This window comes from Leucopleurus acutus (genome assembly GCF_964270905.1).
Source record: "Leucopleurus acutus genome assembly, chromosome: 10".
Lineage (NCBI taxonomy): Eukaryota > Metazoa > Chordata > Mammalia > Artiodactyla > Delphinidae > Leucopleurus > Leucopleurus acutus.
Window position 1 is genome coordinate 67964273 of NC_139153.1, and position 25539 is coordinate 67989811.

At 45.6% G+C, this 25539-nt stretch overlaps 1 pseudogene across 1 annotated transcript; it reads left to right on the plus strand.

Annotated features, from left to right (window-relative positions):
* Nucleotides 1–1937: 1937 nt before the first annotated feature.
* Nucleotides 1938–21317, plus strand: LOC309967629 (lupus La protein homolog; annotated as a pseudogene). Its single transcript has 3 exons — nt 1938–3142; nt 4153–4269; nt 20905–21317. The product of its transcript is annotated as a lupus La protein homolog (transcript).
* Nucleotides 21318–25539: the final 4222 nt, after the last annotated feature.

Here is a 25539-nt window from a genome sequence, read left to right on the forward strand (position 1 = left end):
CTCATAATAACTCACAGAGGTTGCATTTTTGTTCGCATTTTAAAGATGCAGGGCTTCCCTGGTGGCGCAGTGGTTGAGAGTCCGCCTGCTGATGCAGGGGACGTGAGTTCGTGCCCCGGTCCGGGAAGGTCCCACATGCCGCGGAGCGGCTGAGCCCGTGAGTCACGGCCGCTGAGCCTGCGCATCCGGAGCCTGTGCTCCGCAACGGGAGAGGCCACAACGGTGAGAGGCCCACGTACCACACACAAAAAAAATAATAAAAGGTGCAGCTGAGGCTCAGAGAGGCTTCATAACTTGCCCAAGACCACACAGTTAGTAAGTGGTGGAGCCGTGTCAGATTTGAACCCCAGTCTCTTCTGACTTCACAAGCCATGGTCTAACCACTGCACTCACTGTCTCTTTGGGGAAGCACCACTGGCCCTGCTCAGCTGCACCCCTCATAGATTGAGATTCTCTCTCTGCAGGGCCCCATATCTGGAATTTTCTCTTGCTCATCTCTCTCTCCTGGGCAGCACATGAGCTTTTGAAGCAGCTTCCCAACTGCAGGGACCTCTACCAGCTGTGCTGCACCCCATACAAGCCACCTCTGTACTTGGTCTCCATAGTGCCTCGAGGCCCCACCCCCAGAGTCCTTCAACAGAGCCCCAAAGCCCTGGCTTTGAACTTCTCAACAAGAATTTCTTCACCAAAGGTAATCTCAGGAGACATGTCAGGAGCAAGATAACAGTGGGGAGAGGTCACTGAGAAGGATGAGAAGGGCTGCATGGGGCGGGGGGCGGGGGGGAATATGGCCCCCCCGCCACCAACCACCACCCCACACCCCCCCCCCCGCAGCAGGTCCCTTGTTTCCTTTGTGGGATCTTTGGAGCCAAAGCAAATATAGTAGCAGACTTAGCCAACCTTAGCAGCTCGTGTGTGCACCTCCCCATTTGCAGGCCACAGTGGACAGCTCTCAGCAGGTTGAAAGCCCTGGCATCCCTGTCCAACTTGGCTTGATTCTCCAAGGATCACAGACAAAACACACTCCTTTGACCAAATGCTGGGTCAGTCCTGCAATCGGACTCATTTGCAGCATTTCTGGAGTGGTGAGAAGAAATGATAATAGTTCTGTAAAAAGAGATCCTGTTTACTTCACACATTAAGATGGCTACTTAAAAAAACAAAAAAAGAAGATAACAGGTGTTGACAAGGATGTGGAGAAATTGGAAGCAGTGTGCACCATCAGTGGGATTTTGAAATGATGCATCTGCTATGCAGAACAGTATGGAGCTTCCTCAAAAAATAAAATAGAACTAGCCATGTGATCCAGCAGTCCTACTTCTGGATGTAGACACATCCAAAAGAATTGAACGCAGGGTCTCAAAGAGATATCTGCGCACCTTTGTTCATTGCAGTGTTATCCACAATTCCACAAAGAGGTGGAAGCAATCCAATGTCCACTGAGGAAAAATGGATAAACAAAATGTGGTATATTCATACCATGGAATATTACTCAACTTTAAAAAAGAAGGAACTCCTGTCACACGCTACAACATGGATGACCCTTGAGTACATTTTGCAAAGTAAAATAAGCCAGACACGAAAGGACAAAAAGTGCATAATTCTACTTATGGGAGGTATTTAAAGTGGTCAAGTTCATAGAAACAGAAAGTAGAATGGTGGTTACCAGGCACAAGGGGGAGAAGAAAATGGGGAATTTTTGTTTAATGGGTATAGTTTCAATTTTGCAAGATTAAAATGTTCTAGAGATTGCACAACATGTGGATATACTTATCACTACTGAACTATATGATTTAAAATGATTAAGATGGTAAATTTTATGTGTTTTTTTACCATATTTAAAATAACATTTTAGGCTAGGGATTGGAGACATTGCTGTTGCTGTTAGTGACCCTGTGGCGTGTCTCTGTGGGACCGGGAACTTAAAGATAGCCAGGATGGCAGAAAATGGTGATAATGAAAAAATGGCTGCCCTGGAGGCCAAAATCTGTCATCAAATCGAGTATTATTTTGGTGACTTCAATTTGTCACGTGACAAATTTTTAAAGGAATAGATCAAACTGGATGAAGTCTGGGTATCTTTGGAGATAATGATAAAATTTAATAGGTTAAACCGTCTAACAACAGACTTTAATGTAATAGTAGAAGCATTGAGCAGATCAAAGGCGGAACTTATGGAAAAAAGTGAAGATAAAACTAAAATTAGAAGATCTCCAAGCAAACCCCTCCCTGAAGGGACTGATGAGTATAAAAATGACGTAAAAAACAGATCTGTTTATTTTAAAGGCTTCCCAATTGATGCAACCCTTGATGACATAAAATAATGGTTGGAAGATAAAGGTCAGGTACTAAATATTCAGATGAGAAGAACATTGCACAAAGCATTCAAGGGATCAATATTTGCTGTATTTGATACCATTGAATCTGCTAAGAAGTTTGTCGAGACCCCTGGCCAGAAGTACAAAGACACAGACCTGCTAATACTTTTCAAGGAAGATTACTTTGCAAAAAAAAATGAAGAAAGAAAGCAAAATAAAATCGAAGCTAAATTACGAGCTAAACAAGAGCAAGAAGAAAAACAAAAGTTAGCAGAAAATGCTGAAATGAAATCTCTAGGAGAAAAGATTGGCTGCTTACTGCAATTCTCGGGGGACTTAGATGATCAGACATGTAGAGAAGATTTGCATATCCTTTTCTCAAATCATGATGAAATAAAATGGATAGACTTTGTCAGAGGAGCCAAAGAGGGAATAATTCTGTTTAAAGAAAAAGCTAAGGAAGCACGGGATAAAGCAAAAGACGCAAATAATGGTAACCTACAATTAAGGAACAAAGAGGTCACCTGAGAAGTACTAGAAGGAGATGTGGAAAAAGAAGCATTGAAAAAAATAATAGAAGATCAACAAGAATCCCTAAACAAATGGAAGTCAAAAGGTCTCAGATTTAAAGGAAAAGGAAAGGGAAATAAAGCTGCCCAGATTGCATCTGCTAAAGGAAAAGTAGTTTCAGGGCAAGAAAACTAAATTTGACAGTGATGATGAACACAATGAAAATGGTGCATCTAGACCAGTAAAAAGAGCAAGAGAAGAAACAGACAAAGAAGAACCTGCATCGAAACAACAGAAAGTGGTGCCAGAGACCAGTAATTTAGTAAACATTTTTAATTCATTTTAATTAGATTTTAAGCTGCTTTTGTCTTTGGAGGCTTTTAAAAAGAAAAACGAATTAGGTCCACTTCAATGTCCACCTGTAAGAAAGGAAAATCTTTTTGTTGTTTAACTTGTCTTTTTTTGTTGTCGTTATTGTTATCAAAATCAGTATTTTATGTATAATTCTGCTTGTGTTCTTAGTTATAAAAATTTAAATTAAAAAAAATTTAAAAATAACATTTTAAAAGGGAGGGAGGAATTCCCCGGCAGTCCAGGGGTTAGGACTTACCGCTTTGGGGCTGGATTCATTCCCTGGTCGGGGAACTGAGATCCTGCAAGCCGCGTGGTGCAGTCAAATAAATAAATGAATAAAAGGGAGGGGGAACCTGTTGATTTCCTCACTTTGGAGGGATTTATAATACTGACCAAACTAGGCACTTTATACATGTTATCTTCTTTCATTCCCACCATGACTTACTGTGGTAGACGTTGCTATTCCTTGTTTACAGCCTGGGAAATTGAGCCCCAGTGACAGAAACTGACTCACCCACAGCTTCATGGAACTCAGTGAGGGGAAGAGCCCCAATCTGTACTCAGATTTGTCTTCCTCCAAATTAGGAGTCTTGTCTCTGCCCTCATCCCCCTGCTGGCTGAGTGTCTCCTGATTCAAGCTCCCAATCACTGACGGAAAGAAAACAAACTTTTAATATGAGTGCTCCATTTCCCCAAATGGAGCCCAAGGTCCTGGGTGAGGCCCAATACATCTTCTATTCCTCGACTTGCCGGGGGAATTAAGCCGAGTACTGGGCACACGTAGTTACTGGGTAAAAAACACTTGAGAAGTAGTTGACATTGTTAAACTTCTCCAAGTTGATATTGTTAAAGTTCTCAAAAACTCCAGGAAGCGTTTTTGTACTAGGGGCAGGGTGCATGCGCAGCCCTTGGGGCGTGCGCGCATGCGATCCATTAGCGCAAGACCGTTATCACGTGACCGTTATCGCAGCAGTTAGAGGTCCGGCTTCGCTGACTGTCAGCCTCAAGGTGGTCCTCGAGGCGGAGAGCGCGATGAGATGTGAATGGCGGCGTTCTACGCGGGGCCTTCCAGGACCCTGGCTGATGGGTGAGCTGCGAGGCCGGGGACAGGCTGGGGGATGTGTTCTCCAGAGCTCCAGGGCCCTCGCCACAGCCGCCCACTGGCCGGGGCCCAGGCCTTGAGGCAGCAGTGAACCTTTCCCCCACTCCCCGCTCGAGGCTGTTTGGAACAGTTCCAGAGAGCTGTGGTCCACATTCAGTGTCACTTGGGGGTAAGTCGCTCCAGCTTGCACAGGCTGGGAATTCTCTCCACCCCATTTGCGCTGCTTCCCTTGCGGGAAGTGAGCCACTTTGGGCCCATTCGCTTTTGAGAGCTGGGCCACTCTGTTTTTTTTGTTTTGTTTTCAATATTCAGGTATTTATTTGGTTGCATTGGGTCTTAGCTGCGGCCCGCGGGCTCTTCGTTGTGTGGGCTTCTCTCTAGTTGTGGTGCGCAGGCTCCAGGGCGTGTGGGCTTAGTTGCTCTGCTGCATGTGAGATCTTAGTTCCTGGACCAGGGATCGAACCCGCGTCCCCTGCATTGGAAGGCGGACTCTTGGACCACAAGGGAAGTCCCTTGGTCAACTCTGTTTGGAGGCCTCTGTCTGGGAGTGGAAGTGGAATTTTTTTTTTTTTTTAATTGAAGTAAAGTTGATTTACAATGTTGTGTCAATCTCTGTGGTACAGAAAAGTGACTGAGTTACACACATATAGACATTCTTTTTCAATATTCTGTTCCATCCATTATGGTTTGTCACAAGGTATTGAATATAGTTCCCTGTGCTATACATTAGGACCTTGTTGTTTATCCGTTATTTTTTTTATAATTTTTTATTTTATTTTATTTATTTAATTATTTATTTATTTTGGGCTGCGTTGGGTCTTCATTGCTGTGCACGGGCTTTCTCTAGTTGGACCAAGGATAAAATGCGTGTCCCCTGCACTGGCAGGCAGATTCTTAGCCACTGCGCCACCAGGGAAGTCCCTATCCATTCTAAATGTAATAGTTTGCATCTACCAACCCCAAACTCCCAGTCCATCCCTCTCCTTCCCTCCTCCCCCTTGGCAACCACAAGTCTGTTCTCCATGTCTATGAGTCAGTTTCTGTTATGTAGATTCATTTGTGCCATATTTTAAATTCCACATATAAATGATATACAGTATTTGTCTTTCTCTTTCTGACTTATGGAAGTGGAATTTAGACTACAACTCCTCTGATTTTCTGTCTGTGTGATGGTAATTTATCTGTTATGTTTTTGTGTGTATCATTTTGGGGTGAGCCACTCTGGTTTGCTTTTTTTGTGGGACTTTTGTTTGTGGGACCGTGTTCGTTACGTTGTATGTGTGTGAATCAGTACTTGCACTGGCTAGTTGAGACATCTTTGGTGAATAATGGAGCTGAGTGTGATGACACCAGGTATCCTTCCCTATTGTGTTGGGATTCACCTGTGGTGAAGCCTTGTTTGGGATTTTCCCTTTGCAGTGATTGGGAAGCTCCCTTTTTGGTGCTAGGGAACTGTGATCCTGCAAGACCGTTTGGCATTGCATTTGTTTGGTTGATATTTGATAATGCCTGCTGTGATAATCAGAGCTCTTTCCATTTTATAGGCCCCCTAGAGTGTATTTTGCAAAACTGGGAGATTTTTAGTATGCTCCTAGAAAGAGAGAGAAAGTAGTTCGTTTGTTTGTTTTAACACTGCGTGGCCACTATATTCTTTAGACTTAAGAGGAAAATTGGTTATGATGATACTCCTATGAAATTCCAAAACTGGTTCTTTTTGCATATGCAGTTAGAGAAAGCTGGCTTGATGGAATACTTTTTTCAGAATCCTGACCCTGAGAAAATAAAAATATTTTTAGGAGAAATCCTGAAGTTAACTAAGTAAATTTAACTTATTTCAACTGTTAGTTTTGGTTTTGCATTTGCCAGGTGAATTGCCATGACACACACAGTCATGATTCCCTGTCTTTCCATTTGCATGTTGTTTGTTGTTAAAAAGAGGGATCCTTGTTTGAAAAAGTTAAGGAAATCGTTGGACTTCACCCTTTTGTTTCTGTCCTGCAGGAATTAGGTTTTGTTCTTTGTGTGTATGTTTGCATTTGTCTTGTGCATTAAGTGTGCCGGCTATGGGAAACTCAAATTTGTTTCCCAAATGCAGCCCCTTGAGGTGCATTCTCCAGAATTGGACCGCTTTCAGTTATAATATTGCTGAATTAACTTGTAAATGAGCTATATTTCATAGACTTAAAAGTAAGCACTTACAAATTAAATACTTCCTAATATTTAGAAAATTGTCCAAGGGTGGGGTGAATTGGGAGATTGAGATTCACAGATTATATCTATGTATAAAATAGGTAACTAATGAGAACGTACTGTATAGCACAGGGAACTCTATTCAATGCTCTGTGGTGACCTAAATGGGAAGGAAATCCAAAAAAGAGGGAATATATGTATACATGTAGCTGATTTACTTTGCTGTACAGCAGAAACTAACACAACATTGTAAAGCAACTACACGCCAATAAAAATTAATTTTAAAAGAAAGAAAGAAAGAAAGAAAATTGGCCAAAATGAATTTCAGGTCCTCATGATTTTGGAAATATGCAGTACTGAATTGATATCCGGTACTGAAGCGAGCTTAAGCTTATTGGTTTGGTAAGTGTAATATTTCTGTTGTATCTAGGTATACTAGAGATCAAATAAGACCTTATATCTGTTGCAAATTTGTCAGCAAGGAAAATAACTTTGATATGACGAAACTTTGTCTATCTAAAATAGCCTTTCCAAATAAATAAATAAATAAATAAATAAATAATAAAATAACCTTTCCAGATTTTGGTAACTTGAAACTGATCTAAGTTAAATGGCAAGAATTTATTGACTATCTGGGTCATTTCAAATAGAATAAGGGAATTCCCTGGCAGTCCAGTGGTTAGGACTCCGAGCTTCCACTGCAGGGAGCACGGGGTCAGTCCTTGGTCGGGGAAATAAGATCCCGCATGGTGCGCGGTGCGGCCAAAAAAAAATACCCAAAAAACAAAAATCAAATAGGATAAAATATTGGAACATTGGTTGCTGGGCAAATCTAAGTTTACCTGCCTTTGCATTCTGAGGAGAGGAAAACTAAAGCATAAGTTTCCAATCAGAAAATGCTGGTATGAGATTGCCAACAAACACATGAAAGAATGCTCAACATCACTAATCATTAGAGAAATGCAGATCAAAACTACAATGAGGTATCACCTCACACCAGTCAGAATGGCCATCATCAAAAAATCTACAAACAGGCTTCCCTGGTCGCGCAGTGGTTGAGAGTCTGCCTGCCGATGCAGGGGACACGGGTTCGTGCCCCTGTCCGGGAGGATCCCACATGCCGCAGAGTGGCTGGGCCCGTGAGCCATGGCCGCTGAGCCTGCGCGTCCGGAGCCTGTGCTGCACAACGGGAGAGGCCACAACAGTGAGAGGCCTACGTACTGCAAAAAAAAAAAAAAAAAAAAAAGTCTACAAACAATAAATGCTGGAGAGGGTGTGGAGAAAGGGGAGTCCTCTTGCTCTGTTGGTGGGAATGTAAATTGATACAGCCACTATGGAGAACAGTATGGAGGTTCCTTAAAAAACTAAAAATAGAACTACCATATGACCCAGCAATCCCACTACTGTGCATATACCCTGAGAAAACCATAATTCAAAAAGAGTCATGTACCACAATGCTCATTGCAGCTCTATTTGCGATAGCCAGGACATGGAAGCAACCTGGGTGTCCATCGACAGATGAATGGATAGGAAAATATGGTGCATATATACAATGGAATATTGCTCAGCCATAAAAAGAAATGAAATCGAGTTATTTGTAGTGAGGTAGATGGACCTAGAGTCTGTCATACAGAGTGAAGTAAGTCAGAAAGAGAAAAACAAATACCGTATGCTAACACATATATATGGAATCTAAAAAAAAAAAAAAAGGTTATGAAGAACCTAGGGGCAGGACAGGAATAAAGACACAGACGTAGAGAATGGACTTGAGGACACGGAGAGGGGGAAGGGTAAGCTGGGACAAAGTGAGAGAGTGGCATGGACTTATATATACTACCAAATGTAAAACAGATAGCTAGTGGGAAGCAGCCGCATAGCACAGGGAGATCAGCTCGGTGCTTTGTGTCCACCTAGAGGGGTGGGATGAGGTGGGGGGAGACGCAAGAGGGAGGAGATGTGGGGATATATGTATATGTATAGCTGATTCACTTTGTTATAAAGCAGAAACTAACACACCATGGTAAAGCAAGTATACTCCAATAAAGATGTTAAAAAAAATGCTGGTATGACAAACAGTTATTATATGTTTTGAGCAAGAAAGGAGTTTTATGCATGGTCAGGCTGAGATTAGATTAAACTTAGTTAGGTAAATGGAATTTGTTATTAAAAGTAGGGTAGTGCAAGACTAGATTTGGTTCCTCTCTGCTAAGAGAAGAAGTTTACTTAAAATGCTGATTTTGATAACAGATTATATGAACTTCCTTGCCTTTAAGTGATCTGTATTGGCTTTTGAGATCTTCTCACTTTGGATAAGAAATAAGTAATGTCTTATAGTGACCTATGATCTTATTTAATGAAATGTTTTGAAACTTTTTGAAAAACTTCCCAAATATCAAATTTTAATTAAAGTTCTTTTGACCTCCAGCTAACTTCGGGATGCTTAAGAGGGCCCCTGAGGCATCTCAGAGAGGAATATTTAACTAGTATTATTTGGTATATTGAATTACATGGGAAGCATTGTCAAATGAGTGATAAATCTTCTCAGATTATACGGTATGGATAAATGTTACTACTATAGATATTCTAGAAATTATATAAAGTTTCTGAAATATAGATATGTCCTGGAATAATCTATCAGCCATAATTCTGGTTATATCAGAACAACTTGATTAAGCTTTTTTGTCAACACATTGTGATCAGATCTTTAACCTTGCCTTTTTAAGTCTTTAATAGACAGTTAATCTGATACTTTGCAAAAGTGCTTCATCTTCAAGAAGATTCATAGGAAGGGCTTTCTGACAAGTACAGGTCTCTAATAAATCTCAGATTATACTGCTGAACTGGGTAAGAAATTTAAAATCCTAATGGAAAACGTGATGGCTTCATAAAAAGTTAACAAAAGGATTGGGTACCATGTAAACTGGTGAATATGGTTACAATGTTTATGGGTTTTGTCTGGAGTATTACTGATTTTGATCTGTGTTCTCCAGATACAGGGAAGCCCTTCCCCTCACGTTACTCCTGACTTAACAACAATTTGGTAAATTTTACCTCTTTGAGTAAAATTGAAATATTTTTCTTTTCTCTCTGGCTGGTCCCTCCAGAAACTGGAGATTCTTGGGTTCTGGGCAGCCTATCAGGTGAAAGGGAAAGACTATCTCCTAGCATGTACAGGAATCTTGATATTTTGGGGACCGACAATTCCACTAAGGCAAAATCTGATGGCAGGCTTTTAGCATTTCCTGGCCTTGAGAGGCCTTTTGGGAATTCATTCTAAGACTCCTGAGGAGTTCCACCAAAGCCAGTTCAGAGGAACCTAGTAGTCAATTGACCGGATTTATTTTACAAACAAATTAGTCTTGATTTGGAATGTTTGTGAAAAACACTGCTTGCTTTAAGTCTGTTGCTGAAAGCACATGTACAATGCTTGTGTGACAACTGGGTATAAGTGACAAAATGTATGGCCTATAAAGTGTTTCTCCATTAACATACTTCAGAGCCTGTTCACAATATCTGATCACTTTTCCCCAATGTGAATATCTAGGCAAATATAAAGAAGACCTAGCACTGAGGGGCACGATCTAGACCCAGGGCAAGCAGCTAAATAACTCCAGCATCAAGGGACGTGTTTTGGTTCGTTGAAGGATTTGCAATTGAAAAGGGAGATGACAAGGGATTCCCTGGTGGTCCAGTGGTTAGGACTTGGTGCTTTCACTGTGGGAAAGGTTCAGTCCCTGGTTGGGAAACTAAGATCCCACAAGCCGTGTGGTGCCACCAAAGAAAAAATAAATAAATAAAAAAGGAGATGATGCACATATTTTGAGGTATGGGGAAGTTCTGGCTGATACATGATTTAACTTAAACTTTACTGACCAGAGCAGTCTGTTTTGTGGTCTTTTGTACATGCATTGTACATCAGTCTTGGGCATTCAGGAGGGGGATATGTTTGAAAGTCAAAAATGGAATAGCTGTGCTTCAGATATTCAAGGTAAAACTAGGTGGCCATTGTGGATGTGATTTCAGACACATTCCTGTATTGTTGAGGACTTGAATTTTCTGAGCTGTGTCATACTCGGGATTCCCCCAGCCATTCTCAAAGCAGTGTCTGCTGGCAGATGGCAGCTTCAACCTTATAACCTCAAGGTCTCCTCTGGTAACTATTAGCAGAAAAAGGAGACATGTAGTGGCCAAGAACTCCAGCTACGTATATGTTAATACCACATTAGAGGTTAAAACCTACTCAAATAAAACTATTATACAAGACTTGGATCCAGGACTTGGAACTCAGGACTATTTCCAACTCGGTATCCATTCCCCAAATAAAGGTAGGACTATAGCCCATTTTAGCAGGAAGTAGCCATAGTGGTCATTGCCCTATTCCTTGAAAGACTTGGGGAAGGATAAAACAGGGTTGGAAGCTGAAACTGAGTCCCCCTAAAACTGAGTTCCTCTGCTGAGTTTATGATTAACCTCTCTATCCAAACCATTATACTCATGTGTCCTCCTCAAGATTGAGGAATATCAAAGAAAAGGGGGGAATTGAAATAGGGGCAGGGTGGGTGTGCAGCTGTTAACATTGGACCGTTAGTGCAAGACCCATAGTTCTCGACCATCAGCAAGGTAGTTAGAAGTCCCACTCCATCAACAGCCAACCTCACAGTGGTCCTTGCAGCAGGGAGTGTGGTGAGGTAACATCTTCAGGGAAAGTACCATTTAAGTACTTTCGGCTCACAAAGCATTTTCACATACGTTAACCTGTTTGCTCCTGATGGTATCCCTGGATAAAAGAGATCATCATCATCTGCATTTCACAGATGAGGGAAGCACAGCCCAGAGGGACGTGTTCAAGGTCCCCCAGCTGGGATTACAATCACTGGAGGCATGACTGGACAGGTGTCTCAGGACCCTGAAGTCTGTGATGCTTTCACAGGTTGCCTCATAAATTATGGCCAGGCTCTCTCTCTCACTCAGCCTTCTCTGTTGATCTTGTGCTGTGCTCACCTGCTGACCAAGAGGGTGAGCCTTGATCTCCAAGGCCAAATAAATTCTGGACGGTCCGCGTGAAGGCTGGAGACGCTTTTCTTGAGATTGCAGTTTTAGCATCGAATACCCAGCCAACTACCATGTGCCAGTGAGTGAAATGCTGGGGCATTCCCAGGCCCAGGAAAGGGTTGGTCAAAAGGGGTCGGGCTGGAGTCCAGCTAAGCAGGGAGGCCTGGCAACTGGCACAGGGCAGGGAGGCACAGATGGGGTCAAGCTTGGGGACATAGCTAAGGCCGTGGTGTCAGTATGAGCCAACCTGGTCTGCTGCCCAGGGGTTGGAGCTTTGCTCAGAGGGGCCAGAGGGGGCAGAGGAGAGGACCGAGGTTTCTTGCTCTCTGCCCTATCTCCCGCACCCCCATCCCACCACCCCCTGCCAAGTGCGGACAGCTGCAAGCCAGAGGATGCTGGCCCTAGAGTGAGGGTGGTCGTGGCCTGCAGGTGGGGGCAGCAGGATGGCCACCCAGTGGCCAACCACATCTGTTTGGTCCTTTCATTATGACATTTTTCCCTCTGATTACAAAAGTATCTTGTGTTCACAATAAAAAAAATTGAGGGCTACCAAAAAACCCACAAAAGCACAAGATAAAAAGCACCCATAATGCTCTCTCTTTTTTAACTGTATAAAGGACAAAAGGTAAAAAGTAAACACCCTCATCTCCCCACTCCTCACTCTCCCCTCCCCCACACACCCAGGGGTCATCACCGATGGCAGTTTGATAATGTTTGTTACGGCTCCTCTCTTCTTCTCTCTTCCTGTTGGAGGGAAGAGGGCAGTGATTTCCCAAGAAGTGAAACAAAAACTCAGTCACTGTTTTGACTGACAACGTAAACATTTGATTTCAATTCCTTTTAACTACGTTGGTGACAAAGTGCTCTGTTTGAGAAGTGTCCTGGCTCCATCTACTTTGGACACTTGTACCTCCCCCACCTCTGGCTGCCCTTATCACCTCCCTGTGAGGAAGACCAGGGAAGGAGGCCTCTGGGGGTTGATTTCAAGGCAATTAGGAGGCTTTCTGCTTCCAAACACTTCTCTTTTTTTCAAGACACACTTTATTTATTTATTTATTTTTGGCTGCGTTGGGTCTTCGTTGCTGCGCACAGGCTTCCTCTAGTTGTGGCGAGTGGAGGCTACTCTTCGTTGCAACACGCAGGCTTCTCATTGCGGTGGCTTCTCTTGTTGCGGAGCATGGGCTCTAGGCCCACAGGCTTCAGTAGTTGCAGCATGCGGTCTCAGTAGTTGCGGCACGCAGGCCCTAGAGTGCACGGGCTTCGGTAGTTGTGGCACACAGGCTCAGTAGTTGTGGCACACGGGCTTAGTTGCTCTGCAGCATGTGGGATCTTCCTGGACCAGGGATCGTGTCCCCTGCATTGGCAGGCGGATTCTTAACCACTGTGCCACCAGGGAAGTCCAAACACTTCTCTATTATGTCACTGATGCCTGAAATTCCACTGTTGAGATGTCATACCTTTAACAGAAAACTTCATTTTCCCTGAAAATACAACTCCCTCAAGGGAACTGTGAATCCTTTAAGAGTATGGAATACAAAATGAGTTTTAAATTTCTTTCCTGAGGACAAGGTTTGGTTTTTTTATTTTTAAAGATATTAATGTTCCTTTTTTTTTTCTCCTCATTATAAAAGTAACACATTTGTTGTGAAAAATGTAGAAAAAGAGAAAAGCATAAATGAGAAAATAAAACCAAATTTGCTCACAGAATATTGCCCAGAGATAACAAAACTAACATTTTTATGTAAAAATCTTCTGGTCTTTTAAATTTTATTTTATTTTTGGCCGCACCACACGGCTTGTGGGATCTTAGTTCCCCAACCCAAGGATTGAACCTGTTCCCTCTGCAGTGGAAGCATAGAGCCCCAGCCACTGGACCGCCAGGGAATTCCCTTCTGGTCTTTTTTCTATGTGAATTATATATGTGTAGATAAACGTACACAAACGCATTCGCATACACACGTATAAATAATGCCAAATTGGCATTATTTCTTTTATTATTATACCACGTCACTAAATATTCTTTGATATCATAACTCTTAACACATACATGTACACTGTCATATAAATATACCCAAATAGGGAACTAGTCCCCCCACTGCTGGACAATAAGCTGGTGCTAATTTTTCTCCACGATATCCAATGCTGCAATGAACATTCTTGTGTAGAAATGCTGCAAGCAAGTTTTAATCACGGGATTAGGGAGCACACACTTACATGCCAGTGTCTGGGGGCAGGAGGCCATTGAAAAGAGTGTTGTCTACCAAAAACCTGTGGAACGTGGAGACTGAGGACACCACAGCCTTCACGGACTCATGGCGTGGCCTGCGGCTAGCCCACCCTGAGTGGCCCGTGAGACATGGCAGGAAGGTGCTGCTTGCTGGCCAGATTAGCAGCCTTAGTGCTGTCCTCCCTCTATAAAAATAGCTCACATTCTACAATGGACAGTCCGCGCTACTCTCTCTTAGGGCAAGCTGCACCCACAGGCACAATCTGGCACTGCTGGGGCATAGGAGCCCACACCCTGGCCACAACTGCCCGGGCCAAGGTTCAGCCTGACACAAAGGCAGCCATTTATAGGCTAGATGTGCAGGAGGGGCAGCCCAGCATTAAAACTCTGCCCAGTGGGGACCTTCTCTATTGGACAGTGGCTCACCAAGCCAGCTGTCTCTCACCAGGATGCTTGAAAACCAGAGGACCATTAAGTGGTCAGAAAGTGAGGGTTGGGGACTTCCCTGGTGACACAGTGGACAAGACTCTGAGTTCCCAATGCAGGGGGCCCAGGTTCAATCCCTGGTCAGGGAACTAGATCCCATATTCATGCCGCAACTAAGAGTTTGCATGCCACAACTAAGGAGCCTGCCTGCCACAACTAAGACCCAGTGCAACCAAATTAATTAATTAATTAATTAAAAAAAAATATATAGATACAACCACAGGTACCACTACAACCACTTTCTAATTGTTCTTTTTACAGTCACTGAAGTAATTTATTAAAAAAAAAAAGGTGAGGTTTATATGGGGAGAAGGTAGTGGGCAGGAGTCAGGATGTAGAAACCAGGAGGCAGCAGAAGACATTAGGTGAAGAGAGTCCATAATTGGGTTTGTTGCAAGCATCCAGTGACTCCAGAATGAGGACCCAGTTGTTCCAGAGGGCTGCTCTTTGTCTAGTGAGATCCCTCCTGGGCTTCCTAAACAGCCTTACAATAAAGGCTTAGCCCTGGAAGTAACCAGAGTTGGTCTGTGTCCCCTGCAGCCTGTAGGAGTCTTACCCCACACATGTGGACAGTACTCTACAGCTTATGTGATGCATTCCTAGGACTTCTCTCATCATAACAACTGTGGGAGGGAGAGTAGTTTATCCCCATTTTACAGGTGAGGAAACTGATGTTCGGAGAGGATCTGAGTCTGCTGGCAGGTCAGGGAGCAGAAACTCAGAGCCACGTTTGCTGACCCCACATCCAAGCTGGTCTCACCACACCAAGTGGCCTCCTGTCCCGTCCCCACAGATGTTATCACTACGCTGCAGTTCTGCTGTCACTAGCCCTCTCTGAAGGTGAACTAGCCTTAGTTGATTTTGTGTGTTTCAACTTGTCTACTCAACTTGCGTAATGCCTGAGGACTGGGTTTGCAGGTTTTCTTGTTCATAGTGCTCAGTACTTGTGAGGATGCAGTTGGGGTTCAATAAGTTCTGATGGTTCCAAATGCAGTTTTTCAAAATGCAGAGGCCCACATCCCACCTCAGAGTACAAAACAGGACTCTAGGCAGTTCTGAAAATTTCCCTAGGAGTCTGATCACATTCCAGGTTGAAAATCAGATATAGAGAATGCTTAATCAGCCCCTTCAACTCTCAGAAAAAACAGCCATGACCCAGGAAATAAGCAAAAATATGTAAATGAGCAACCAAACTGAATCTCATAAATTTTATGCACAAAAGATGAAACATGCTTGTCTTAAAACAAACTGCTCGGACTTCCCTCGTGGCGCAATGGTTAAGAATCCGCCTGCCAGTGCAGGGGACATGGGTTCGAGCCCTGGTCCGGGAAGATCCCACATGCGGCGGAGCAACTAAGCCCGTGCGCCACAACTACCGAGCCTGCGCTCTAGAGTCCACAAGCCACAACTAATGAGCCCGCGCACCACAACGAGGAGTAGCCCCCAGTTCACCACAGCTAGAGAAAGCCCACGCACAGCAGCAAAGACCCAACGCAGCCATAAATAAATAAATAAATAATAAAAAAATAAATTAAAAATACAACAAAACAAGAAACTGCTCTAGCCTCACTCTGCACCTCCATACCCTTACTTTACACATTATTCTAATGAGGTTGGTCACTTGGTTTCTCAGCCCACGGTTTATTGGAAGCATGCATAGAAATAGCTATGAGAAACTGAAAGCTGTTACAAACATTGGTAATCGTAACAGTGGTCTTGAGTTATCAAGAAAAGGTCAAATACAGCAGGAAGATGTACAATCCATTTTAGAAAGATCTTCTAAAGAAAATTCGTTTAGGTGTTTAAAGGGCAGGGTTTCAGTTACCCTGAAAACTGACCATGTGCTAAAAAGGAGCCCAGGCCTCCTCTCTGGCATTGCCAGTCCTGCCTGCAATGATTGTCTCATCACACTGCACTGACAGTGTCCAGCTCTCCAACTTGTGTGTTGTGTAGTAGCTAACTGCGTGAACTCTGGAGACAGGCTCACCAGGTTCAAATCCTGGCTCTGCCACTTCTGAGCTGTGTGACCTTAGGCAAGTTACCTAATCTCTCTGTGCTTGTTTCCTCATCTATCAAATGAGGATAATAATAGCACCCACATCCGGATCAGGTACATAGAGAGCTCTTATACATGAGAGTGATAACAGCAGGGATTGAATCTTATTCAGCTCTGTCCCCACCTCTCCCTTAGCCCCTTACTCCTCAAAGTGGGATCCACCAGCAACTGAGAGCTGGTTAAGAATGCAGAATAATACATCCAGACCTATTAAATCAGATTCAGCATCTTAAGATTTTGTGTGCACATCAGAATGTAGAAGCCCTCAATGAATACTGTCAGATGAATGAAATTAGGCATTATTGTATATGGACGTCCCAGGAGCATCAGAAAGACAGAAACAGGGAGCAGGGGGGCTAGCTCCTGAGGAAACTAAGGAAGTGGGTGCAAAGGAGAAAGTGTGGGCAGCTGGAAACTCAGAGGGACTTGGTTCAGCCACTTTCCCAGCTGTATGACCTTGGGCCTCAGTACCCTCATGTGTGAGATGGAGGAATGCCCACCTTACAGGGCTGTAACCAGGATGAGAGATAAATACATAACGTGCCTGCAAGGGGCGGGCCCTCAGGCTGTCATTACTGCAGGCTCACAACCCCTCACCCGAAGCCCTGGGGTCAGACGCCTGTGGGTTTTCAGGGCTTTCAGATTTCAGAAAGCTCACATGATGCGGTGCTGACACTACAGAACACCCAGCAGGGTCTGGGCAGCACCCTTAATTAAACACAGCAAAGCTTTCGCAGTGAAATGTATGAGCAGTAAGAGACATATTAAAGACTTTAAATAGTCTCACATCACGGCAGACCAGATTTGTGGCCAAATCAGTTTATATCAAACCTATTTTTTAAAAACTCTGATCTTTAGAGCTTTTGGCTTTCAGAATTGTAGACAAGGGAGTGTGAGCCTGAATGACAGAGGAGGAGGGGCAGCCCTGGGGGGAGAGCCGACCAGGCTTGGAGGGGTGTGCTGGGGAAGGGCTGATAGCTTGCCTGCAGGGGTGAGTCCACAGGCAGAAGGAGAGGGCAGAAAGCAAGACTTGGAGGCCTTGTAGACAGGAGGGACCCTGACACATGGACTGTAGGAAGTTGCCACCGTTAGGGCCTGAGCAGGAGTGTGACCTAATCAAAGACAGAACGACAGGTTGGTCAGTCTTGCAAACAAACAGGAACAGGGCATCCTGGACCCACTCGAATTTCCCAGCACAGAATCAAGAGTAGGCTCACCCCTACTTCCCACCCACCCCGCTCCCCCAACTACCCAAAGACACGCAGAGGAAAGGTTTTCATATTCTATCACACTGTCAGGGCAGCCCACGGGGTCTTATCGATTACACAGGCACGAGCAAAATGATCACAACATGAAGAAAAAATAAACATAATACGAGTTCCACCGTGTGCCGCTTGCCATGAACCTGTTGTCTCCAGCTCTTACAGCACCGCTCTAAGGTATTAATTATTTTTCCTTTTACAGAGGAGGACACTGAGGCCCAGGTGGCCTAAGAAAGTCCAGGGTCACACTGGTTCATCTAATGCCAGTGCCTGAGTGCCTTCCAATAAACCACATGCTCAGGGGATGACTGAGGCCAAGGCAAGAAAGGGACAAGCTGGGGGGCTGAGACTGGGAGAGAGAGCAAGTCCTGCAGCCTCGGAGAATTTTGATTCAGACTTGGGTTCTGCCCTCCACCTTTCTGAATCCTTATTTATGTCTTGGATGTATCTCTTACAAACCCCAGAGTCAGGATTTGTCCTCTATCCACTCTGACAACCTTTATCTTTTAACAGGAACATTTCATCCATTTATATTTAATGTAATTGTGAATATATTTAGGATTAAATCTACTCTCTGCTTTCTATTGGTTCTATCTGTCCTGTATTCTTTTTTCTCTCCTCTTTTGGATTTAATCTTTTTCTTTTTTTTTTTTTTTTTTGCCACTGAATGCTTCCCTCTATTAATTTGGAGGTTATTCCTCTTTCTCTGTTCGGCCCTGCTCTCAATATTTCAAGGGTTACGTGATATATGTATGTTTTGTGCCACTAGTCCAATAGCTTGAGATGATCCTGCACACACAAGAGCTTTGGAGTTCGACAGGCCTGGCTTGGAGCCCTGGCTTTAGAACTTTTTAGCTGTGTGCTCCTTTGCAGCTGCTTTCCTCTAAGTCTCAGTTTGTAAAAGACGGGTTGATGGAACTCATCACCCAGCTTACTGGGTTACTTTAGTGAGCTGAGGGGTGCCGAGTGCCTTGCCCAGGGCTTGGCACAGAGAAAGGGCTCAATGTTCCTCTCTCCTCTCTGGTCTTTGCCTCTCTGCATCCTGGAAGAATTGGCCCCAGATGGAGGCTGCTCAAGAGCCTGGTTGCATAGCTGGGCTTTACCGTAGAAAACCTTCCCAGAAGGAATCCCTTTGGAATAAGATGTTCCCAGGATGCAGCCAGTCTCAGCATCATCAGTGGACAGCACAGCCTTAGTCTGGGAAGTGGGAGGCTGTTGGGAAATTCTACTAAAATGGGGGAGGGAGGTGGGTAGCATTGATCAGTGTCCCAGAGGGGCTAATCAGGGAAGGGAGGAGGGCTCCCCAACAGTGTGTGTGTCTCTAATCTGGGTGAAGAAGGGGGGCTGGCCGGTAAGCAGCAGCTTCTCCTCCTGGGAGGCAGGTGTGTCCTCTTGTAGAGGAGAGCAGTGACTCACCAGACTACCACGGCTTGTTATAAATATCTCGAGACACTTAACTCCCTCGGCCCTGATTCTATATTAGCACAAGTGGTGCTCCATAATTCCATAATTAATTAGGTTTCCTAAGCACCTTAAGACTGGGAGAGGGTGTCCCAACCTGTGGACACAAATATTACAAACTACATGGTCGGTCCCCACCCCCACTGTGAATCAAAAAATAAGTCCTCTTTCTCTCTCTTATCTATTTACTTATTTACAAATTAGCATTGGGTGAATTTTGAGAAGTAAGGGTAGGCCAAATGTGCCCTGCCCCAGCAGTGGAGGTGCCGAGCCCTAACCACTGGACCACCAGGGAATTCCCTTACCTGTTCTTTTTAATGTAGTTAGTAGGAAATTTAAAGTTACATTTGTTTTGGGAAAACTGCTGAAATCTGAATAAAGTTGATAGTGTTGTGCCATTGTTAATTTCTTATTTGGGGGCAAATATACCATAGTTATGCAAGATGTTAACCTTAGGGGAAGCTGGGTGAAGAGTTTACTGGAACTCTCTGTACAATCTTTGCAACTCTCCTATAAATCTAAAATGTTTCCGGACTTCGCTGGTGGCACAGTGGTTAAGAATCTGCCTGCCAATGCAGGGGACACGGGTTTGAGCCCTGGTCTGGGAAGATCCCACATGCCGCGGAGCAGCTAAGCCTGTGCGCCACAACTACTGAGCCTGCGCTCTAGAGCCCCCGAGCCACAACTACTGAGCCTGCATGCTGCAACTACTGAAGCCTGCGCGCCTAGAGCCTGTGCTCTGCAACAAGAGAAGCCACCACAACGAGAAGCCTGCGCACCACAAGGAAGAGTAGCCCCCGCGAGCCACAGCTAGAGAAAGCCCGTGTACAGCAATGAAGACCCAATGGAGCCAAAAATAAATATAAATAAATTTATTTTAAAAAAAAATCTAAAATGTTTCCAAAATGAAAAGTGTAAAAATACCCCCTCCTATTACATGTGTGATCACACTACATTTCTATTGGAGAAACATATAATAGAATTATATTCCTAGCACAGAGCTTAAAACAGTTCTCTAAGAGGTATTATCGTCATCTCATGGGTGAAAACAAACGGTGCTCAGAGGGGCTAATCAGCAGGATTTGGGATGCTGTGTGTTGGGTTCGAAGCCCTTGAACTTTCTGCTGTACTCCTTGGCTTCTCCTCCAACAACTGGCGCCCACTGGAGCCTTGTGAGAATTCCTCCGAGGGTACTAGTGTGGGCATGTGGGCCCACAGATAAGCCACTCGCTGTGGTGGGCAGGGGCTGGTGGGTGGGAAGAGGTGGGGAGATGAAGAGCAGAAGTAGGGGAGTGTGGGGGTTCCTGGGATGAGAGGACTGTCCAGGTGAGAGCCAGGCAAGGTCTTGAAACCCTAGGACAAAGGGGCGGAGCGACGGCTGCGCTGCTAGGCTTTCCGTTTTACTGACGGGCTGTTTTCTTTGATCTCTGCCTTGCTTTGGAAAGGATGTCAGGAGCATCTGCTGCTGTCTCAAGGAAAACTGGCAAGGCTGCTAATGACTTGGATGAACAGACCCCAAAGGGGACAAATCATGGCACACGGGGGTAGAGCCGGGTACCTGGGCGTGTCCTGGTGTAAGGAAAATGCAGTGGGGATGCTGTTTCCATCTTGTCTCTTTGCACCTCCCTCCTTTCTCATCTCAAACGGAAGTATGCTTGTTCTGATGTAGACGACCCCGCCTCCTGACCTGCAGGCCCAAGGCTCAGCCACCGCGAGCCTAGGCAATCCCCTTTCCTGTCCTTTCTGCCTTGCAAGGGGGCCTGAAGCTGCCCTCTGCTCCACATCCTGGCAGGCCCCCCCAGACCCAGCCTCAGGCCTCTCGAGGGAAAGAGCACCATGCTTAGAGCCCAGAGCTCCTGCTTCTCCTTCGGGCCTGCCCCCCTCAGTCTGGGAGGCCACAGGGGGCCCTGGCTCTCCTACCAGCGAGGGTGCTACTCTGCTGCGCTCCGGAGCGGACAGGGCCAGCCCAGCCGGCAGTGCACTGTCTGCGGCCAGCCGCCCGCCACCTTCCCACGTCCAGCTGTGCGCCGGGCGCCCCTGTCCTGACGTGCCCCTTCCCCTCCGCTGCCCTGCCGCGCACTCCGCCGCGCGGCGGCCAGATGTGCCGGCTTTGGTGCTGTCGGGCCCTAACGAGGTCCAGATGTGCAGCCTGGCCTGGGCCGGTGGCGGCGGCTACCAAAGGAGAGGGAGGCCCTGGGAGGGAGGAGCCGGGCTGCAGCTGGACGCCCGGTGCTGGAGGAGGAATGCACTAGGAAAGATTCCTGCAGGAATGCGAGCTGGGGTGACTCTGCCTAAATAAGGGCCTGGCCTCTCTGCGAGCCGAGCCAGAGACCCAGCTCCTCCAGGTGCAGCAGCGCCTGCATGCGCCTTCAGCCATCCCTCCGTCGTCTTAACAATTTTTTTCTTTTTTACAGTTATAAAAACTATACATAGCAATGAAATGCAATTTAGAAAACCCAAATAAGCTAACAGATGAAAACAAACAAAAGAAAATAAAAATCACCTATAATCTCACCACCCAGCCACTGCTAAAGTTCTGGGATGCGTCTTGCTAGAATTTTTCCAAATACAGGTATATGCATAGGTTGGTTTGTGAGTTTGAATCGTCCCACAGAGACTCTCAGAACCTGCATTTTTAAAAAAATTAATTTATTTTTTTGTCTGCATTGGGTCTTCGTTGCTACATGCGGGCTTTCTCTAGTTGCGACAAGCAAGGGATACTCTTCATTGCGGTGCGCGGGCTTCTCATTGCGGTGGCTTCTCTTGTGGAGCACAGGCTCTAGGCACGCGGGCTCAGTAGTTGTGGCTCGTGGGATCGGTAGTTGTGGCTCGCAGGCTCTAGAGTGCAGGCTCAGTAGTTGTGGCGCACGGGCTTAGTTGTTCCATGGCATGTGGGATCGTCCCGGACCAGGGCTTGAACCCGTGTCCCCTGCATTAGCAGACGGATTCTTAACCACTGTGCCACCAGGGAAGTCCAGAACCTGCATTTTCCACTCAGCTCTTCCCCTATGAGTCTACTATAACCAGTGTTTCCCAAAATGATCCCACAGAGCACCAGGGCCATTTTGCTTGCTGTTCATAGGGGTCTCTTTCCCCAGCTGTTTGGGACTGAGCACTGTGAGCACTGGCTCACGCCAACTTAAATGGGCTTCTGTCCTAGAGAACGTCTCAGAGTCTTCAATTTACTAGTGTGTGTTCTGAATCATCAGGAGGAGACTGGCATTTCCTAAACATATTTCACTATGAAATCCCTTGAGGGATCCTCTTGGGGCTTGGGTCTGTGGAGCATCGGGTACGAAATGCTGTTCTGTGACATTCTTCGTCATGGCTGCATAGAAACCAACTGCATGTGGACACCATCATTTATTCCAGTATCCATCACTGGGTGGACATTATGGTTGCTGTCAACTTATTGCTATTACAAATAACTCTGCGATGACCATCCTCGTACTTCCCCCTTTGTTGTATAGAAACGTTCCCAGAAGTAGGACTGTTGTACGTGTGAAAGACCACTTTTAACTCTCAGGTTCGGGGGACCTGGTGACTCTTGCCCCAACTCCTCATCCAGACCTTATATGGCGGAAAAGGGGTTTACCCCACTCCCACAACAGCGGGCACCTGAGGATGCAGGTGGGGTCTGCAAGTCTTTAGCTTAAGCATTTCTCCAGCACTCCTACGCATTGAGCCTTGGGGACTGTAGTGAAAAATAACTTTTCTTGGGCTATTATCAGCAGCACTGTAACAAACATCTGTTAACAACTATTTTCCAAAGAACTGTTGCAACCAGAGAGTAAAACCACACCTGAGGTGCAGAGAACCCTTTACTATGAAGGGTCACCTATGAAGCCATACAGCCCCATAGCACCCCTGGGTGCCTACCAGGTAGAATGACACTGTATAACCCCTAACGTGCTGCTACTTAAGGTGCCGAGGGATGGCTGCCTGTGAGATTGGGAACACAATAGGCACATCGTAAGCATAGTCCAGACCTGTGTAAGCCTTGCCACTGACGTCTTCCTCCATATTATTTCCTTTGATCCTCACAACACCCTGTGAAATAGAGAGTAGTGGACTTACTAAGTCATTCTACAAATGAGGAAACTGAGACTCGGGGCAGGGCACTGGCCCAAGGTTGCACAGCTAAGTGGTGGAGAGGAGCTAAACCCCAGCAATACCACTCCACGCCTCTGAGCAACGCATCACCTTAGTAGTTGCATGCCGTTGTCAGCAAAGGAAGCCTTCCTTCCTTTACACTGGGCTTTATCAACATGGGGCCAAGGACCTGGGCGTTCTGATGGGAGGGTGGGGGAAAACGCCCAGAATCTCTAGAGCCTAAGGACTGCGCTACAAGGCCACTCCTGGGGGCAGGTGTGTGTGTGTGTTTCCTTTGATGGTGGGGAGGGAGGGGGGAACCGCTCAGAGAGGTGCAGTATGGCTCCCACAGGCCCCCAAGCAGGGAGAAGGTCTTACTCATCTTTGCATCCTCAGTGCTGGACACAAAGTGAGTGTTGCACACAGGTTCCTAAATTCAAGACAACCCCCAGCCCTGGGGAGAAACTCTCCTGGGCTTAGCCCCACACAATACACACGGGGGTCAGGGGGTCCTGTGTGTATTGTCTTCTTGGTTCCCCTCACACTTACCCTAATTCCAACCTTAACTTCTCCTCCTTCCCCCTCCTTCTCCGCGCCTTAACCTCCCTGTGTGTTTGCCCCCTCTCGCCCCCTCCCCTGATACTCACTGAGTTTGTCATCAGAGACTCAGTCCCTTAGACACCCAGGTCCACACCTGAGGAGCTCTAACTAAGCACTGCTTTGATCCTCAAGGGCACCTTCTAACTGAGCTCTTAGCCTTATTTGTGTAGACTTCTTTTGAAAATCTAAGCAAAGACAGGGATCCCAGAAAAATGCCCAATGCACATACACCTTCAGTGTCAGGAGCTCATGCATGGACCCTCGGACAGCCCTAGCCAAGAAAGCCTGTTCCTGGTGAACCCAGCTTGGCGCACACTTCCATGGGCTGGGCGGGGGGTGGGGGGGCTGCTTTCTGTAACCTTCTATCAGCCCTGGGACCAGATGCTACCCAGTATGCTTGCCTCCCACAGAGCCGATGGCTTGTCGGCAACTAACAGGTCCACTATCCCTTTTTCTGTTTCAAAAACCCCAAACTTCTGAAAACTTTTTGTCATTAGGCATTTGACTGCAAAGCCTGACCTGATGTGAACTATTTGGCTGCAAAACCAACCTCAACTAAGTGGGGCTATTTACAGCCTTTATTTACACCACTTAGTGTGTGAATATTCATAGACTTTGCTCAGAAATGTTTATATGTTTACCAGGTGGTGTCCCGGACCCTGCTGGGGGTATTTTATAATATATACAGTGTAAGTGAACTCATCATGTCACCTTTTTCTAAACTAGGAAAAATCCTGGGTTCTGAAACCTCTCTGGCCCCAATGGTCTTAGGCAAAGGATTGTGGACCTGTATTTATAAAATTTTCCTAAAGAAGTTCATGGACTTATGAGTGAAAGGAGCCAGACACAGAGCACATGTACTGTATGATCCCATTTATATGAAGTTCAAGAACAGGCTAAACTAGCTGACAGCCGTAGAAATCAGAATAGCAGTTACCTCTGGGGAGGGGGATTGACCAAGAGGGAGCATGAGGGAACCTTCTAGGGCACTGGAAATGTTCTGAATCCTGATCTCGGTGAAGGTTACACGGGTACATACATACATAGAAATTCACCAAGCTGGGACTTCCCTGGTGGTCCGGTGGTTAAGACTCCACACTTCCACTGCAGGGAGCGTGGGTTCGATCCCTGGTCGGGGAGCTAAGATCCTGCTGCGCAGCGTGGCCAAAAAAAAAAAAGAAAGAAAGAAATTCACCAAGCTATACATTAAAGATTAGTGCAGTTTGCTGTAAGCCTGTTAAACCTCAAAATAAAAGTAAAAATAAAATGTACGGAATATATTCTCTCAAATTAAGCCATAAGAAGCTGCTTGCCTTGGCACCCCATCCCACCCTGTGATGTCTTTGAACTTTCCAACAAAGCTTAAATTAAAATCATCTTAATATATGTTTGGCTTGTCTTAATCCCAAGAAATGAGTTTAACACAAAAGTCAAATTGAGTGAACATTTTTTTTAAACTCTGATTTGCCCTCAAAAAAAATCCATCCCCGGGCTTCCCTGGTGATGCAGTGGTTAAGAATCCGTCTGCCAATGCAGGGGACGTGGGTTCGAGCCTGGTCCGGGACGATCCCACGTGCCGCGGAGCAGCTGAGCCCGTGTGCCACAACTACTGAGCCTGCGCTCTAGAGCCCGCGAGCCACAACTACTGAGCCTGCGTGCTACAACTGAAGCTCACACGCCTAGAGCCCATGCTCCACAACAAGAGAAGCCCGCACAATGAGAAGCCCTCGCACTGCAACGAAGAGTAGCCCCCGCTCGCCGCAACTAGAGAAAGCCTGCTCGCAGCAATGAAGACCCAATGCAGCCAAAAATAAATTAAAAAAAAAAAA